The 12,820-nt window shown below is 41.7% G+C and overlaps 1 pseudogene; it reads left to right on the top strand.

The window, feature by feature from the left end:
• The first annotated feature begins 979 nt into the window (after nucleotides 1-979).
• Nucleotides 980-12,488, top strand: LOC115121508 (transmembrane protein 106B-like; annotated as a pseudogene).
• Nucleotides 12,489-12,820: the final 332 nt, after the last annotated feature.

Genomic DNA, 12,820 nt, shown 5'->3' on the forward strand with positions numbered 1-12,820 from the left:
CCTCACTACCCTCTGGAGAGCCTTAGGGTTGTGGGCGGAGCAGTTGCCGTACCAGGTGGTGATACAGCCCGACAGGATGCCCTTGATTGTGCATCTGTAAAAGTTTGTGTTTTTGATGACAAGCCAAATTTCTTCAGCTTCCTGAGGTTGAAGAGGTGCTACTGCGCCTTCTTCACCACGCTATCTGTGTGGGTGGACCATTTCAGTTTGTCTGTGATGTGTACGCCGAGGAACTTAACTTTCCACCTTCTCCACTACTGTCCTGTCGATGTGGATAGGAGGCTGCTCCCTCTGCTGTGTCCTGAAGTCCACTAGCATCTCCTTTGTTTTGTTGACATTGAGTGTGAGGTTATTTTCCTGACACCACACTCAGAGGGCCCTCACCTCCTCCCTGTAGGCCATCTCATCGTTGTTGGTATTCAAGCCTACCACTGTAGTGTCATCTGCAAACTTGATGATTGAGTTGGAGGCGTGCATGGCCACCAAGTCATGGGTGAACAGGGAGTACAGGACAGGATTGAGAACGCACCCTTGTGGGGCCCCAGTGTTGAGGATCAGCAGGATGGAGATGTTGTTACCTACCCTCACCACCTGGGGGCAGCCCGTCAGGAAGTCCAGGACCCAGTTGTACAGGGCGGGGTCAAGACCCAGGGTCTCAAGCTTAATGACGAGTTTGGAGGTTACTATGGTATTAAATGCTGAGCTGTAGTCGATGAACAGCATTCATACATAGGTATTCCTCTTGTCCAGATGGGTTAAGGTAGTGTGATTGCGTCGTCTGTGGACCTATTGGGGCGGTAAGCAAATTGGAGTGGGTAGGGTGTCAGGTAGAGTGGAGGTGATATGGTCCTTGACTAGTCTCTCGAAGCACTTCATGATGACGGAAGTGAGTGCTACGGGGCGATAGTCATTTAGCTCAGTTACCTTCGCTTTCTTGGGAACAGGAACAATGGTGGCCCTCTTGAAGCATGTGGGAACAGCAGACTGGGATAAGGATTGATTGAATATGTCCGTAAACACACCAGCCAGCTGGTCTGCGCATGCTCTGAGGACACGGCTGGGGATGCCGTCTGGGCCGGCACCCTTGCGAGGGTTAACACGTTTAAATGTTTTACTCACGTTGGCTGCAGTGAAGGAGAGGCCGCAGGTTTTGGTAGCGGGCCGTGTCAGTGGCACTGTATTGTCCTCAAAGCAAGCAAATAAGCAACCAGTAAGAAAATGTAGGGGTTGATGGCCCTCACTTATTAAACAAAAAATGGTATTAACATTTGTGGGATTTACAGTGCATTGTGAAAGTATTCATCCCTCTTGGTGTTTTTCCTGTTTTGTTGCATTACATCCTGCAATTTAAATTGATTTTTATTTGGATTTCATGTAATGGACATACACAAATTAGTGAAGTTAAATGAAAAAAAGTACTTGTTTAAAACAGAAAAGTGGTGTGTGCATATGTATTCACCCCCTTTGATATGAAGCCCCTAAATAAGATCTGGTGCAACCAATTACCTTCAGAAGTCACACAATTAGTTAAAGTCCACCTTTGACCCCCTCCTCCTCCAGGTGTGACCATGGGGAAAGCCTTCTCCCTCCTGTCCATGCAGGCATGCTACAATGACTCCCTGACCACCACACAGGACGATGATGGGAAGAGAGAGGACGTGTCCCAGTTCCCCTACATAGAGTTCACAGGCCGGGACAGCGTCACATGTCCCAGCTGCCAGGGCACTGGGAGGATACCTAGAGGTAAACAGGAGGAGTAGAGTACTACTAGCCTGGTCTCAGATAACATCGATAAGCTGCTAGACCATTTGAATGAATATGACTCGGTAAGATCAGGATCATAGTCAGTAGTCAGTTCAAGTGCTGATGTATATGGAAAAACACGTTGGTGCTATCTTGTGGATAATGAATAGTGTGACTCCGGCTCACTCTGTGGGCTTGAGGGAATGAGACCAATGACTGAATTTGGCATATGAAGGACACATGCTTTGCCCGTAGACTCACTATAATCAAAGCTGTGTTTGTGGTTTATGATTTTATCCCCAGAGTCTGGTGAATTTTCCCTTTGAGGGATAATGATTTACAATAATGATTAGTGATGTGAATCTCTCCTTTCAAGCCTGATCCGATACCCATCTATCCATTTGATTGATTATTTCACAATTTAATTAAACAAATCTTATGAAGAATAAACTATTTCTAAGAGTTTTTCCGCAGGCGGCGGCATAGGTGTCAATAGCGTTGGAGAAGAAGTTCTGAGGGCCAGCACCAATCCACAACTAGGAACACCACATGATTGAACACGTACTAATGCACACACAGATTTCTGACACACCATGAACACAAACATGCAAGCACAGGCAGTCAAATAATAACCCCTATTTTTCATGGGAAAACACTGCAGCTGTGCAGTCACTCCTTCATGGCTCTGACAAATAACCTGACTATTTTCCTTGATTTTTCCCTAGGCCACACAGAAGTCTTAGTTTTGGCACACAAAACCGAAAAGTATTTGAATTGTGGAACTAGATGTTCACTTGTTTCAGGACGTTACATCATGTCATCACACCCACCAGTGGTGAGAGCCTGCTCTAGTTGTTTTTCCCATCCTCTGTGCCCAAGTTGGTTTTAGGTGGTGCTACTTCACAGTTCTGTTTGCTTCCCTGAAGCACATGTATTTGGAACCAGGATAGCACTGTGAGAGCTTTTGCTGAGAAAGTGACTTCCTGCTATTGTTTGAGCCTCCTAAAATAATTATAAAGTTCAAATATATATTTGCCTTTTTCATCCTATTTTTCCGAATATCTGTGGAATTATCATCCAAAATCAGTAAAATACCATATTGGCCAATGAAATCGGTGAAATTATTTAAGCTCTAGCTATGACACAGCCAGTTAATATAGCATAGTTTTGAATGACACATTATTTAAACTCTTTATAGTGTTTTATTTACATTTTAGAGGCGATAAGTTGGACAGATCGGGTGGAAAAATAAGTTTTCCCACAATACATCTGTCCTTCTCACTATCACGCATTAGTTTTGCTTCCCCACCCGCCATTTTTACAAAGACCCGACGGAGCTCATTGCCTTGTTGAATTATGCAGAAACGGGCAGCGTGGAGCTCATGTCATTGATTTTGTTGGAAAGGGGAGAAATTGTGCTTTACAATGCTTTATTGACATTACAGTTGATCTGGAAGTATTGTGTTTTTTGGGTGCTAAAATAAGGTCAATTGTACGGACCAAGGCGATGTACAAAAGTGAGTGAGTTTACATTAGTATGTATGTCCTGAAGTCAATAGCAGTGACTCTATTACTGTGTAACTCCGGTAGGGCAACATCTGAAAAATAGCGCACTTGGTAGTGTGTACCGGTGCTCGACCAGTCGGCGAAAGCCAACATCACCCACGACAGAGTACGGTTGATTATCAAGGGAAATTGATTCCATTATCATGGCTTTAATGAATTTCGCCTTTTGAGTTGTCTCGCTGAAATGTTCTTACTCTTTCATATGACTGCTCGACCAATATATCGTGCATCCCTAAAAAACATGTAAAAAATAGTAAAATAGTTTCTTCAAAGTAGCCACCCGTTGCCTTGATGACAGCTTTACACCCTCTTGCAATTCTCTCAACCAGCTTCATGAGGAATGATTTTCTGACAGTCTTGAAGGAGTTCCCACATATGCTGAGCACTTGTTGGCTGCTTTTCCATCATTCTGCGGTCCAACTCATCCCAAACCAGCTCAGTTGGGTTGAGGTCGGGTGATTGTGGAGACCAAAGGACACATTTCATCAGACCAAAGGACATTTCCACCGGTCTAATGTCCATTGCTCATGTTTCTTGGCCCAAGCAAGTCTCTTATTCTTATTGGTGTCCTTTAGTAGTGTTTTTTTTGCAGCAATTCGACAGTCTCATCGGAACAGTTGATGTTGAGATGTATCCGTTACTTGAACTCTGAAGCATTTATTTGGGCTTTGATTTCTGAGGCTGGTAACTCTAATGAACGTATCCTCTGCAGCAGAGGTAACTCTGGGTCTTCCTTTCCTGTGGCGGTCCACATGAGAGCCAGTTTCAATAGCGCTTGATGGTTTTTGCAACTGTACTTTCAAAGTTCTTGAAATTTTCCGTATTGACTGACCTTCATGTCTTAAAGTAATGATGGACTGTCATTTCTCTTTGCTTATTTGAGCTGTTTTTGACAAAATATTGACTTATTGACTCCTATTTGGTAAAAGACCATCTGTTGAATACCACCCCTACCTTGTCACAACGCATTAAGAAGGAAATAAATTACACAATTTAAATTTTTAAGAAGGCACACCTGTTAATTGAAATGCATTCCAGGTTGACTACCTCATGCAGCTGGTTGAGAGAATGCCAAGAGTGTGCAAAGCTGTAATCAAGGCAAAGTGTGGCTACTTTGAAGAATCTGAACTATAAATATATTTTGATTTGGAGAACAATTTTTTTGGTTACTACATGATTCCATATTTGTTATTTCATAGTTTTGTTGTCTGCATTATTATTCTACGATGTAGAAAATAGTAAAAATAAAAACCCTTGAATGAGTAGGGTTGTCAACTTTTGACTGGTACAGTATATCTTATGGTGAACCTGGCAATTGAAAAGCACTAATTAGCATTAAACTGTTCATTCAGCAAGATGTGAGTCGTGTTCACTCCGGTAGCCTTCACTTTGCCGGTAAAACACCATACAGCGCATTTGTTAACAATTACCCAAATTACATTTGTCACCTAACTAATAAAGCTTATGATTTGACATTGCGAAAGCCATTTTACAATTGTTTAAGTGCTGAAGGTGCTACGCAGATACACAAATATTAGATCAGGGATAGGCTCTCGTTGCCTTGAGTTGCGGATCTCTGTGTGCACAGTTGTTATCTGACTTGGAGATCAATGATAGGCTGCTAATTTCAGTCACAAGATTTAGAGCTATTTTTGGATGGGGGACATACAATTACGAGTAAAAAAACAAAACATTTGTGAACCGGATTTGGATCGGTTTGGGCTCCCGCGAATCAGTGCACTCATATCTTAAACAGTTGAACCAGGGACTGATGCCTGTTGGTCAATTCTTACATTCCTAGTATTGCTGTAATGTTGTAGTTATGTCAGATGATTAGTTTAAATATTTCCTTGCATTACACAGGCCAAGAGAACCTCAGTAGCTGTGTGTCTGCTGCTGTCCAGCCTGGCTGTCTTCTTCCTATTCCCTCGTACCATAGACGTCTCTTACGGGGGCGTCAAGTCTGTCTTCGTCACCTACGATGAGGATAAGAGGATTGTCTATCTCAACGTGACGGTGAGCCTCCTATGTTCTAGCCACACCATGATGATTTGGATCAAGTAGGACAGTCACAGGAGGAGACTGCTTTTCCTTATCAACCGGTGCTTTGCTTCAAAGGTTGCCCGTGTTCGGGCAGATGAGTTGGGTCACAAATATAGTGGGATTCTAGGTATCCTGCCATCCCCGGCGATTGAGCCCTTGAGCAAGGCACTTAACTCCTAAACTGCACCAGGGTTGCCGCACTGGCTAACTCTGGTTTCCTGTGTGTTTGTGTGAAAAGATGAATTTCTGTGATCATAAAATTACAAAATATTCTTCTTCATTCCAGAACACTCTGAATATCACCAATAACAACTACTACAGTGTAGAGGTGTCTATCATCACAGCCCAGATCCAGTTCTTCAACACAGTGATCGGGAAGTCCTGCATCAATAACAGCACCGCTATCAGTCCTCTGGGCTTGCAGCAGGTACACAACTCTAATAACACGGTAACAACTCTGCAATAACCAGGGGGGGGGGAGTACAGCGTCCAGGCAAAATATATAGCTGGGGTACATGAGCCTATCACAATAATTGTAACAAAATGTCAAGACAATTGTAGACTATTACACCACTTTGTATCATTACTGCAGGTCAGCGGCATGAAAACAGGTGACATAGCCTATGCCGCAAAATGTGATGTGGTTTGTCGAGAACACTGACATTTTGCCACGGCAGAGATCTGTGGCCATCGCCGAGACACGCGCAGGCAGCAGTGGACACATACATTTTGGCCTAAATGTCATTACACTGTAACAGATGACTCTTTCCATTCACCACTGTTTGGAGGCTGGTAATATGTTGCCAGTGGATGAATGTGGGCGGGTAGCTAGTATATGAGCCCTTTGAAGTGATTGTTTGACAATAGGATGAAAACATGACTGGTTGTATTTATGCTACAGTAATAGGTATTACGTTTTACAAGTTAAATGACATCTTTACGAAGAGGCACACGGAGATCCTAATAAGGTTTCTATATGTAATTCTATGATTAGGCCCTTACAATTCTACTTTCACCACTGGTAATAACACTAACCGCACTGTACTAGTGTGGTTATTACACAACGATCATTATTGGACGTGTAGCAGAAACTCCAGTTTCACTCAATTCAAGATCCAACAACCCCTAGCTGGGTTTTTTGTACTAGATTCAGACACCTCTTTCCTGTCCTGCATCCCTTGTCATAGTGAGGATTTCAGGTCAATTTCCTATTTTTGGTTCTTAGAGCACTCTTTCTCCATGTCACCTTTTTGATCATAACCCTGTGTGTTGTTGTTCCCAGGTTGACTACATGGTTCCCGCCATTATAGCAGACGAGATGAGCTACTACATGTAGTAAGTACAGCACGTCACAGTACTAGTATTATGAGAACACTGGGAGCCTAAAATCAATCCTATGGGAGTACAGATTGCAGTGTGGAGTCCTCTTTCAGTTCTTGCTTAACCTCGTCCCCAGGCTCATATGTTACCGCATATAGAGCCTGGAAACCACGGGGCACTAAAGTGTGACTTGAAAGGGGCACATGCTAAAGGCTGGAGAGGGACAGAGAGCCTGTCACAGCTGGATTAAATCTGCAGTAAATAGCCATGTTGGATCACACCGACACATATGACTTTTTGGAAGCCTAATTGATTCTGATCTTCGGCATATAACGTTTATGTGAAAACGTATTTTTAGATCAAGGGTATTCAACCAGGGGTCCATGAAACATTTTTTTTGTTATTTTTGTATGCGTGTATCGCTAGCAACCAATTTTAATTTATTATTACATACCTACAATAGAAAATAGGATAATATCTTATGTCAACTTTATTTCGTAAACTTCATATATTGAGCCAGTTACCCTCAATGGAATATCTGACATACAGTTGAAGTGGGAAGTTTACATACACTTAGGTTGGAGTCATTAAAACTCGTTTTTCAACCACTCCACAAATGTCTTGTTAACAAACTATAGTCCTGGCAAGTCAGTTAGGACATTTACTTTGTGCATGACAAGTAATTTTTTTAACAATTGTTTACAGACAGATTATTTCACTTATAATTCACTGTATCACAAATATATTTTTACATACACTAAGTTGACTGTGCCTTTAAACAGCTTGGACATTTCCAGAAAATGATGTCATGGCTTTAGAAGCTTCTGATAGGCAAAAAAATAAATAATCACGTTTATTTAACCAGGTAGGCTAGTTGAGAATAAGTTCTCATTTACAACTGCGACCTGGCCAAGATAAAGCAAAGCAGTGCGACACAAACAACAACACAGAGTTACACATGGAATAAACAAACATACAGTCAATAACACAAGAACATGTCCATATACAGTGTGTGCAAATAAGGGAGGTAAGTCAATAAATAGGCTATTGTGGCGAAATAATTACAATATAGCAATTAAACACTGGAGTGATAGATGTGCAGAAGATGAGTGTGCAAGTAGAGATACAGGGGTGCAAATACAGTATAGGGGATGAGATAGTTGGATGGGCTTTTACCAATGGGCTATGTGCAGTGATCTGTGAGTGATTTTTGCATTTAGTTCCAGTCATTGGCAGCTGAGAACTGGAAGGAAAGGCGGCCAAAGGAGAAATTGGCTTTGGTGGTGACCAATGAGATACACCTGCTGGAGCGTGTGCTACGGGTGGGTGCTGCTATGGTGACCAGTGAGCTGAGATAAGGCGGGGCTTTACCTAGCAAAGACTTATAGATGACCTGACCAGGTGGGTTTGATGACTATGGAACTAGGGCCAGCCAACAAGAGCATACAGGTTGCAGTGGTGGGTAGTATATGGGACTTTGGTGACAAAACGGATGGCACTGTGATGGACTGCATACAATTTGCTGAGTAGAGTGTTGGAGGCTATTTTGTAAATTACATCGCCGAAGTCAAGGATCGGTAGGATAGTCAGTTTTACTAGGGTATGTTTAGCAGCATGAGTGAAGGATGCTTTGTTGTGAAATAGGAAGCCTATTCTAGATTTCATTTTGGACGTCATTTGAGTCAATTGGAGGTGTACCTGTGGATGTATTTCAAGGTCTACCTTCAAACCCAGTGCCTCTTTGCTTGACATCATTGGAAAATCAAAGAAATCAGCCAAGACCTCAGAAAAAAATTGTAGACCTCCACAAGTCTGGTTCATTCTTGGGAGCAATTTCCAAACACCTGAAGGTACCACGTTCATCTGTACAAACAATAGTACGCAAGTACAAACACCATGGAACCACGCAGGCGTCATACTGCTCAGGAAGGAGACGCGTTCTGTCTCCTAGAGATGAAGGTACTTTGGTGCGACATGTACAAATCAATCCCAGAACAACAGCAAAGGACCTCGTGAAGATGCTGGAGGAAACAGATAATAAAGTATCTATATCCACAGTAAAATGAGTTCTATATCGACATAACCTGAAAGGCCGCTCAGCAAGGAAGAAGTCACTGCTCCAAAACCGTCATTAAAAAGCCAGACTACGGTTTGCAACTGCACATGTTGACAAAGATCTTTTTTAATTTTTAATTTGGTAATATCTTCTGGTCTGATGAAACAAAAATAGAACTGTTTGGCCATAATGACCATTGTTATGTTTGGAGGGAAAAGAGGGATGCTTGCAAGCCGAAGAGCACCATCTCAATCGTGAAGCACTGGGGTGGCAGTATCCTTTTGTGTGGGTGCTTTGCTGCAGGAGGGACTGGTGCACTTCACAAAATAGATAGCATCATGAGGAGGAAAATTATGTGGATATATTGAAGCAACATCTCAAGATATCAGTTAAAGCTTGGTTGCAAATGGGTCTTCTAAATGGACAATGACCCCAAGCAAACTTCCAAAGTTGTGGCAAAGTGGCTTAAGGACAACAAAGTCAAGGTATTGGAGTGGCAATCACAAAGCCCTGACCTCAAATCTATAGAAAATGAGTGGGCAGAACTGAAAAAGTGCATGCGAGCAAGGAGGCCTACAAGTCAGTTACACCAGCTCTGTCAGGAGGAATGGGCCAAAATTCACCCAATTTATTGTGGAAAGCTACCCAAAATGTTTGACCCAAGTTAAACAGTTTATAGACAACGCCACCAAATACTAATTGAGTGTATGTAAACTTCTGACCCACTGGAAATATGCTGAAAGAAATAATTCTCTCTCCTATTATTCTGACATTTCACATTCTTAAAACAATGTGGTTATCTAAACTGACCTAAAACAGGGAATTTTTACAAGGAATAAATGTCAGGAATTGTGAAACTGAGTTTAAATGTATTTGGCCAAGGTGTATGTAAACTTCTGACTTCAACTGTAGGCTTTAAAAAAGCACCCGTGAAAAGTGCTGCCGGTAAGCTTTCTTGACTTGGACATACATTTTTGCAACACATGGCTAACCTTTTATTTTAAACAGCAGCTCTTAGAGAACATGTGTTTGCAGTTTATTTTCTACCTAATAGACAGAGTTTATACTTCCATTTATAATGTGGGCAAGTCAAAATCCATTTTTGGGGTCACCAGTTTTCCTGGGAGGGGGTCCCTGGGCAAGAAAAGGTTGAAGACCCCTGTCTTAAATTCATACTTTCCGATTTCCCAAACTTCATTTCTTGTTTAGCCTTTCACTTGCGCTGCTCCTGCTTTGAAATAGGGGTGGTTCAAGGGGTATGCTGATGGACTGAAAGGTCAGCAATAGGCTCCTTTCAAGTCCCTTTCTGAAACTCTGTGAAAGCAGACTGTTTGACAGAGAAAGAGCCAGCTGGTGGACAAGATGATTTGTTTTGTTTTCTTATCACGTGAAACCGCCAATCTGACTGAAGCTTCTGTTCTTTTTCCCAGTGATTACTGCACCCTACAGACCATAAAGGTGCACAACATTGTGGTTATGATGCAGTAAGTACTCTGTCTACACATCTCTTTTAAATATTCATACAGGACCACAGAAGCCTGGTTCCCATTCTCCCATGTAATACTTGTTAATGCACTTGTAATACTTGTCAATAATATATTGAATAATCCTGTTTCCAGGGTGACGGTGACCACAGCGTACTTTGGCCACATGGAGCAGGTTACTCAGGAGATGTACCAGTATGTAGACTGTGGAGGTAACACCACCACTGTGAGGGGGGAGCAGCACATTGTGTCTAATGCCCCAATACCCCCATACTTGCCCCTCTACCTGACCTGAGCCCGGTCCTGGTGAGGGTCCTTGGATGCTAGTCTTAGATCAGGGATCTAGGAAACCTGCCAAATCTGGAGAGGAGCTGTGTGTGTGTAGGCTATTGTTCCAGCCCTTTTCTAACACAGCTGATCAGCAGGATATAGAATGTTAGAGCAGGGATAAACGTGTCCACCCAGTAGCTCTCCAGGAGGGGGGTTAGTCACCCCAGCCGAAGATGGTACACTGTGTTTCTCCTTCCTCTTCACCATCCATCTACTGATGAAGACCCCACTGTCATGCATTTCTGTGTTAGCTTACCATTTTGTTGGGAGTATATGCCAAATGTGCAGTTGAGAGGAAAAATACTTGTTTTAAATGTATTAACACTACCACAATGTTTCAGTACCAAACCATTATGCACTTTATTAATGCAGTTCAAATTCATCCTGTCACTGTGACAATGTAACATTTCACGATGCCACTCCCGACTCCTCCAAACCACTTTGAACTCTAAATGTATATGAAGTAATAACACTTTCCTGTCTATGGATGAGGATAACCTCTGAAAGAGTTCTCTCAGTAATCTGATCTCAAATCATTATGATAGTCAGAAGTTGAGGCAACAGATCTGGGACCAGTCTTCTATTCTCAAAGTTAGACCTGTTTTAACACAATAGTGTGTGTTCTCAAGACATTAATCTAGTCCATTTAAATCTGCTGGTAAATCACAATCCCCTATATAGCACTACTAGGGCTCTGTCCAAAGGTAGTGCGCTATATAGGGCCCTCAAACTCAACTCTGGACCTCGAAGCCAGTTCCATTGTGGGTTTTCATTGTTCCCCTCTAGTCATGGACTGATTTAGACCTGGGACAACAGGTGGGGTGCAATTATCAGGTAGAACAGAGAACCAGCAGGCTCTGGACTTCGTCGGGTTAGAGTTGAATTCCCCTGATATAGGAAATAAGGTGCCATTTGAGATGAAGCCAGAATGTGGCGTTTCCAGGTTCTCCTTTAGCGGGCTCTGTACAATCTGTGAATTTGGACCAGTTTACTGCGATCCGTTGTGTGTGTGATCCGTTAACGTGAATTGAAAGGCTTATATCCCTGAAATTGAGTAAATTTGAAGATATTAAGTTCCTTCCACCACTCTGTTCCCAATTGGTAAAATATTGATTGATTGATTGATAGTGATTCCTTATCAGTAATTTACTCCTCTGTTTGTGCCCACGAGGGAGTTGCGTAATGTTTTGCGATCCGTACCTACTGCTGATTTGTATTTGACCAACTGAATTTTTACATTCCATCGGATCCATTTTCATGATATACATAGAGGATTTATTAATAACCTGCATGGAACTGTGTTTTGATCATTTACTTCCCCGCCTATCAAACTCAGTTGAGTTTGTAGAACTACCTAGATTGAATGAAAACCTGTTTTAATACAACTTTTGTAATATGAACCTTTTTTGAAATATGAACTCAAATGAATATAAACTACCCTCTTTCATAGATATAAATATACCTTGAATTATACAACTGTAATATAAACTACCCTCTGTCATAGAAAAATATACCTTGAATTTCTTAATGAATAATCAAACTGTGTAGTTTGATGTAATTAGCAGTTTCCTAGGTTATCGTAGAGCACATTTAATTTAGTTTTTGTTCCTAATCATACACCTTAATCGTGTATGGAAGAGTGGTTCAGCTTTTGATGGAATGTTAGGATCGAGTGAAGACTTGAAATACTATTGGTACATCAAGAAGAAGTGGTTTTAATGATCTGATGAGGTTGTTCTTTCTGAATGTCTACTTCTGTGGGGTAGATACTTTATTCTGATTAACAACTATTTGACAAGATGTAAATACAAGCTGTTTTTAAAGAGTATAAATGTAGTTTTATTTGTTATTTGCTTTTCATCACATATAAAATTGTTTGTCCTACCTAGGTATGTTGTCATGCTTTCAGGAAGAAATGTAATAGCATGAATAAAGTTGTCACCACATTTGTCTGTTATCTTGTATTTTCTTCAGTCTTTGTTCATACCTTTTTATATTTCCAAACCACAGAGGAACTGGTAAGAAATTGAACACACATGCTTTAGCACATGAATCAGTGTGACATCACAATTCACTCACAATGTGTTCATGAACCAGAATTGGAATCATACTGGTAATTCTGATTCGATGGATGTTAGCAAAACGGTTGTCTCCTGAGCAAACCTGAACTCGCACAGTGTTGCCATGGGGACAGTGGACAGCCGGCGTTGGCATTTGGCACATTATTTAATTTCCTTAGGTGGCTGAATGTATGTTGGCATCCATGCACTTTCAGGCC

Source organism: Oncorhynchus nerka, linkage group LG4, assembly GCF_034236695.1.
Source record: "Oncorhynchus nerka isolate Pitt River linkage group LG4, Oner_Uvic_2.0, whole genome shotgun sequence".
Classification (NCBI taxonomy): domain Eukaryota; kingdom Metazoa; phylum Chordata; class Actinopteri; order Salmoniformes; family Salmonidae; genus Oncorhynchus; species Oncorhynchus nerka.